This window comes from Amblyomma maculatum, chromosome 1, assembly GCF_055883805.1.
Source record: "Amblyomma maculatum isolate TAMU_Amacu chromosome 1, ASM5588380v1, whole genome shotgun sequence".
NCBI lineage: Eukaryota > Metazoa > Arthropoda > Arachnida > Ixodida > Ixodidae > Amblyomma > Amblyomma maculatum.
This window is the reverse complement of record NC_139344.1, coordinates 205,044,607-205,051,278: the sequence shown is the minus strand read 5'-3', so window position 1 is coordinate 205,051,278 and position 6,672 is coordinate 205,044,607. Positions and strand designations below refer to the sequence as shown.

At 44.7% G+C, this 6,672-nt stretch overlaps 1 long non-coding RNA gene across 1 annotated transcript; it reads left to right on the top strand.

Annotated features, from left to right (window-relative positions):
• Window positions 1–921: 921 nt before the first annotated feature.
• LOC146205405 (uncharacterized) lies at window positions 922–2,743 on the top strand. The gene is made up of 2 exons (XR_014703194.1): window positions 922–1,212; window positions 2,407–2,743. It is a non-coding gene; the product is annotated as an uncharacterized LOC146205405 (long non-coding RNA).
• Window positions 2,744–6,672: the final 3,929 nt, after the last annotated feature.

Sequence of the window (6,672 nt, the reverse complement as noted above, 5' to 3'; positions counted from 1 at the left end):
GTTACGTACTCGAACATAGTTTATTGTGCTCGAGTACACGGCAAAGGAATAGCAATCAAGAACAACCACCGTGTAGCGAGCGAACGCCGCGTACGGGGGTGAAATGAAAACCACCTAATAGGGAAGCGCGTCAAGTAGGTGAGAGGAAGAGTCTTCTCACCTGACACAGCTTCTCGCTCACATCCCGTTGCGGTAAGTGCCTACGGTCAATGGGCGATTCTCGGTGACGGCAGTGGTACCGTTGTCAGATGGGAGGAGGTTTGGCTCCAGAAGGCGCCGCACCTCAAGGTCTCACATAACCTATCTGCCCGTCGTCATTCATACATCATCCTCCTCGGCGGAAATCATGAACCGCGTGCGTGCGCGCTCATTCGCCGAAGAACCCCGAGCGAGTTGCTACAGTCGCGCTCCTCGACACGGAACGGGAGAGGAGGTCTCCCGGTTACGCCGGCAGGAAAGAGGGAAGCCCGCGGCAGCGTCGCCGCAGGCCCGGGAGGCGGCGGGGGGTGGCCAGCATGCCCTCTCCTCCGCCAACCTCTCTGCCAGCGCGCGTAATCACGCGTGTTAATTACGCGCGGGCGTTATAATGGAGGAAGGGGATTGTGAATCCCCACAGTGTTTACTGTTGATCTGCTACGTCTGCTCGCAAACATGGTTTCCAATTGTTCTACATCATTCCTTTATGGCCAAGAAGGTGCCTGAAAGATTATATAATATGCTTGAAACTTGAAAACAATGTATAGAAATTTCCTACAGTTGTGTTATCGGCAGCGGTTTTTAAAACTTTTGTTCAAACCTTTGTTCATTTTTGACGCAGTGAGCAGAAACTGTGCTGGCCACAATGATAAATTTGATGATGGCGGCGAACCAATGAGAAGCTCGTTTCCCTGCCCAGCTTTCTCTCTAGAGTCTTTGTATTAACTCTATGGTCAACACAGCCACCGGCGCTGCTCCGTTGTCGACGGCGACCCCCAGCTCAGGCCCCTTTACAAGTTAAGAAAGCCCGGAGGTGTTTCACGCTGAGGAAGACTTGTGTCTATTGCGTGAGGTGTCAGCGACGAGGCCGTTTGGAGTAGGAGATGACCATAAATGGATCGAAGTTGTGCGCATCGTGAACCATGTGATGGGCCGCGAACTTACGCTGCGCGGAGCAAAAGCACGCGTGGATTTACTAATATGCTGGCGACAGCAGGACGTCAAGAACCTTAAAAGGTGAGTTTTACTTTTTCACAACTAAAACGTGTAATGCCAGTGCTTAGAAATACAATTAACGCGAAATGAGGGAACGATTATGCAGTCTTTAAACCCAGTCGATCACCGTCAGTGCCGCTGCGCGGCCGACCTCGATGAATGATAAAAAATGACATTTCTCGATGATACAGCAGCAGGAAAGAAAAGCAGCACTTACGCGTTATAAAGCGTGAAACGCGAATGCTGACTGCCGTTTACTGTGGTGTGGAAAGTGCCTTCGCTTACTTTAGAACAAAGCAACTGTCGTCTGAGCTGTTTTATCGGCAAGCCCACCGCCGAACATTAGGCGCTGCGCATCTGTTCGAGTTTCGGTCACTGCTCGGAAGAGACATTCGAAACCTCACAGCAACCACTGAATGGGGCGAGAGCTTTGTTTGCGCGCTCGTCGGGCCGCCGTGTCTGTTCCAAGATCGTTTTTCAACACACTTTGGCGCCTTCACCGAAAGGACCGTGTACGCGGCTCCTATACCCACAGATGTTTGAAGGCGCCTTGCTGATGCAGCCGAGGTCGATTTTACTTTTTTTTTAGTCTCTATTGAAAGGCGCTGCGTTCAGCTGCGCACTCGATCAGTTAAATTGTGTTCATTAAAAAAAAAGCTATTCAACTGGCTTCACGGAAATATTACCGATTCTAGTTTATCTGTCACATTACTCTAACATAACACCGATCACCAAACGTGCGTTTGTCTTTTTCCTGCCTCATTGTGGGCTTGACATGCTTGGTGGATAAAACAAAAGAAATCATTATTGTCTCTCATTCGGCCAAGAAACTTCTTTTCCCACCTACACTTTGCAATCTGGCTTGTTTAGGATCCTAAAAGCCCACAGAAAGAAATGATGTCTTCATTAATATTCTGCCAATTAGTACACAAGCTACATATCAAGAGGAACTCTGTTAGACATAACAAAAATGGCGCACAAGCAGAAACACAAGGGTCATAAACTGTTTACTGTCCTCATAACAGTCTATTTTATTTTTGTACGACGTGTACATATTGTGGTACTCGTTCTGTATACAAAGTTCCGGTTATCCGCGAATGTCACATGTCAACTGTCACATGGCGTTTGGTAGAAACATGTATTTGTGACTATTTTGCTCCAGGGGAGAAGCTCAACTGAATTTAAGGTTGATATAAAGCTGTCTTTTTTTTGCAGGCACCTGAGGGTTACAGAGCATCGGGCTTCAGCTGATCACCATGAGGAGAAAGAAACGACTATGAGCTACGCAGAAAAGCGCAAGAAATTGAAAAATAAAAAGTTGAAAATGAAGCGCGGCGTCTCGCTCTAGACGAGAGCAGGTTGGGCTTGGAGGACAGAAAGCATGAGTTTGAAGTGAGACGTTATAACAGAGAACATAAGAAGCTGCTAGAGAACGTGCAGAGGATGTTCAAAGAACAGACTCAAACATTTTTTATTTCTTCAGTGCACACCGCGCATGACATGAATACCCAGAAAACTGTCCTGGTAAAATGTTGTACATCTTGTGCGTAAATAAAACACATTTCAGAAAGATTTGTGAATGTTAAAAGTACCGAGGAGTAAGGTAAGTTTCAAGATCTGGTGGATCAAGACCGAAGTAATGCGATGCCTGGGCATCATACAAACATGTATGACAGTTCGCCAAAAGCGCACTAGCTTTATAGATACGCGACACGTTCTGTCGGTACAGCTTCAAGGCATGAAACCGCTTGTGGCCACTAAAGTAAAGTTTCTGATTCCTTGTTGTCGGCATATTATTGCCCTTGCTGTGCCATCGATGAAGCCCCAGTAGTTTGTCAGTGCGGCACCTTTGGCTGAACAGCCTCAAAATGTAAGTGAAATTTTAGGTTAAGAATTTTTTTTCACAACCTTGACATTGATTCTGCTGTAATTGCAACTTACCTGCGAGAATTTCTCCAGCGTTTCGAGACTGAGCCAAGAATGGCTATTTACATCGTCGAGCAAGTGAAAAACCGCTCGTCGATATGGCGCATAACTTCGTTCGTCAGTGATTATATCGTTGAACTGTGCGGCCCGAAAAGATCTTCAGGACCACAGCCGGTTCGGATGTGCCAGCCGTCGAAGGATAATGCAGAGAACTTCATCACCGCGGGAACCGCAACCCTTTGCGCAGTTACGACCTTATCGGGTATGCACATGGCCCGCTTAAGTCTGCGTATATGCTCCTTCTCGAAACGAAAATACGTCCTAAAGACACCATCGTCTATCGTATCAATGTTCAAAAGTCCGCGCACTGAAAGTGGCTCACGTCGTGTCCGCCAAATACCTCCAGGCACTGCCCATCTCCAACTTCGGTCCAGGTCAGTTGCGACAGCAGCACTGGGTCCTGTGGTGTGCTCTTCGGCATGATTCAAACAGCAGTAGCAGCCGCCAATTCGCAAATGCGCGAGAAAACAGCTGACTTTTGTTTCGGCTTGACTTGACTAGAACTGGCGAACATATTCTGTTTAACAAACTGCTCTTTTGTACATCTAAAACACAAAATATACCAAATAATTAACTAAAAACACAGAATCTATCTTTACTCAACAGTTTCCGCGCATTATTAGCAGGCTTAATTGGTATTCTTTTCATTATAACTCGAATTGTGACCGAGAGGTGGAGCAGCAGAGCAAGCGACTAGTAAGTATGCTAGTAACAAGGACGGAGAAATAAAGAGCATTAAGCAACAGGTGAAAAACACAAAAGGTAAAAATGGGATAAATTCGATGGAAAAGAAACAGAGTGTGGAATTATACCGAAAGTGGAAAATGCAGATCAGGAAGGAAGATTTCTTTGATAACTCAAGAGGCAGTGCCCTACTTTTTGAAGCTAGATCAGGGTGCCTTAGAACACGCAGCTACAAAAAGAAATTTAACAATGGAGATGACGCATGTGCTGTATGTGGAAACTCCAGTGAAACAATTGCCCATATTATACTCGAATGTAATGGTATCCATCCGGAAGTTGGTGCAAGCGCAATCACTGTTCCTGAAGCTCTGGAGTTTAGAGATAACAGTGGCCGGGTGAATAAACCGGCGGTGGAAACTAGCAAAAAACGACTGGAAGATTGGTGGCTTAAAAGCAGAGGAGTGACATAATGTTAGTAATGTAGGAACAAAATTTAATAAATAGAATGATGGTTTAGTTAACCATTCTAAATCAATAATTAAGATATAGGGAGAAAAATGAGCAAGATAGCTACTGCTACCACCCCGTTTCAAAGGGGACGCTCCTATATTCCATCCATCCATCCTTTAAAGCCCCTCAATAAAATAAGTTTATTGAGGGGCTTTAAGCGAATTTACTCCGCTCGAGAAGATGGGCGATCCGCCCGGCTAAAACTCTTTTCTCGCGCGCCTCTCCGCTGGTGTATCCGCTCGCCCGCTCCGCTCTGCTGGCCGTAAAAACGCTCAGCTAAAACTCTCTACTGAGTCATCAGAGCTTGCTCGGACATGAATTCTTCTCCCTTTCCATGGTTGTTTCCGCTGCGGGAGAGACTACAGAGAGACTTCAGAGACGACGCCAGACACCAGCTAAGGGAGCGTGTCAGTTTTCCCTCCGGGCCAGCTTCTGTGCTAGTTCCTACGTGATGCTGAATTAAACGTTGTTTTGTTAGTCGACGCTTTGTCTTCGCTGGGACCGTTGATGCCACGGAGCCGCCAGGCCAACGCTACCGATGGGGCCGCAAGCCACATCTAACACGCCTCACGGTAATGCAATGCGACAGCGTTTACATGTAGCGCAGCGAAATGAAATACTTCGTCGCCTTTGTTTATCCAAGCCAAAGCTACCTGAATATCCCGCGCTTTCTGGTCATGGCGCGCAAACAACGCTCAAAGCTCTTTAATATTACCAGTTGAGAAACTTCCCATAGGACCCATGTATCAAAAAAACGGTGGTTTTGATTGGTCAAAATTCGGGAGTTTGCGAATACAAACGGCGCCCGCGGCCATTGAAGGAAACTATGTCTAAGTTGAAAACTTTCAGATTCTTGATAAGTGTACAAACACCGGGAAACTAAAATAAGTTGAATTGCAGTAGCAAAAATGTTTCGACATAATAGCTGATGAGGTAATTAAGTTGGAAAAGAAGAAAGAAACAGAGTGATAAGGCAATGTAGGCAATAGCAGAAAGCTTATATTGACCGCTTCCAAATGGCACGGCAATTCGACACCTGAAAAGTGCGTATTAAAACCAGTACTTTTCGAAGCGGAGTTTCCCGACTGGTATTTATCCAAAAGCTCTGAACAACGCTTACTCGCTAAGACTATACTCAGAAATTTTGGGCATTTTCTTAGAAAAGAAGTTTTTATAGTAATTTTTTCACACATCGTTTTACGTCAAGACAACAACAATCAATATATCTGTAGATCTCTCGATGGCCTTTTAGTTTTTCCAACATTAATCTTTCAAAAACCTCATCCCGTTGGTTTTCATTGGAAGCCTTAATTACTCTTGAGCGCAGGACAACATTCAGAAGCAAAATTTTGTTACGCATCGGAAGCCTAGAGCATTTACACCGATATGTTCTCAGAGTATGCTACAATATTCCACAGTTGGCTCAAATCTATTTTTAAAAATGCTGCCCACTGCTTTTCTACTGCAGTCTGAATTACTCGTTGAGAGCGCAGGACAAACTTCAGAAGCGAAATTTTGTTACGCATCGGAAGCCTACATCATTTATACCGATATGTTCTCAAAGTATGTTACAATATTCCACAGTTGGCTCAAATCTGTTTTGAAAATGCAGCCCACTGGTTTTCTAATGCAGTCTTAATTACTCGTTGAGAGCGCAGGAGAAACTTCAGAAGCAAAATTTGTTACGCATCGGAAGCCTAGAGCATCAGAGTATGCTACAATGTTACACAGTTGGCTCAAATCTATTTTTAAAAATGCAGCCCACTGGTTTTCTATGGAGGTCTTTTTACTTATTTTGGCGCAGGACAAACATCAGAAGCAAACTTTTGTTGCACATCGGAAGCCCAGAGCATTTATGCGTTCTCTGAGTCAGAGTATGCTACAATATTCCACAGTTGGCTCAAATCTATTTTAAAAAATGCAGCCCACTGGTTTTTTAATGCAGTCTTAATTACTCGTCATGAGCAAAGGAATATCTTCAGAAGCAAAATTTTGTTTCGCATCAAAAGCCTAGAGTATTTATACCGATATGTTCTCGAAGAGTATGCTACAATATTACACAGTCAGAACTAGTTGGAATCTATGTTCAAAAATGCAGCCCATTCGTTTCCTATGGCATCCTTAACTGCTCGCTGCGAGCGCAGGAAAGTATTTAAAAGCAATTTCTTTTTTTTTTTTTTGCTACAGATCAGAAGCTTAAACCATTGACATAAATGCGTGCCTAATAGTATCATGTAATATATTTGAGTTGAATCACAGTTAAAACGTGTTCCCGAATCGTGGCGCTGGATCCTTGCCGTG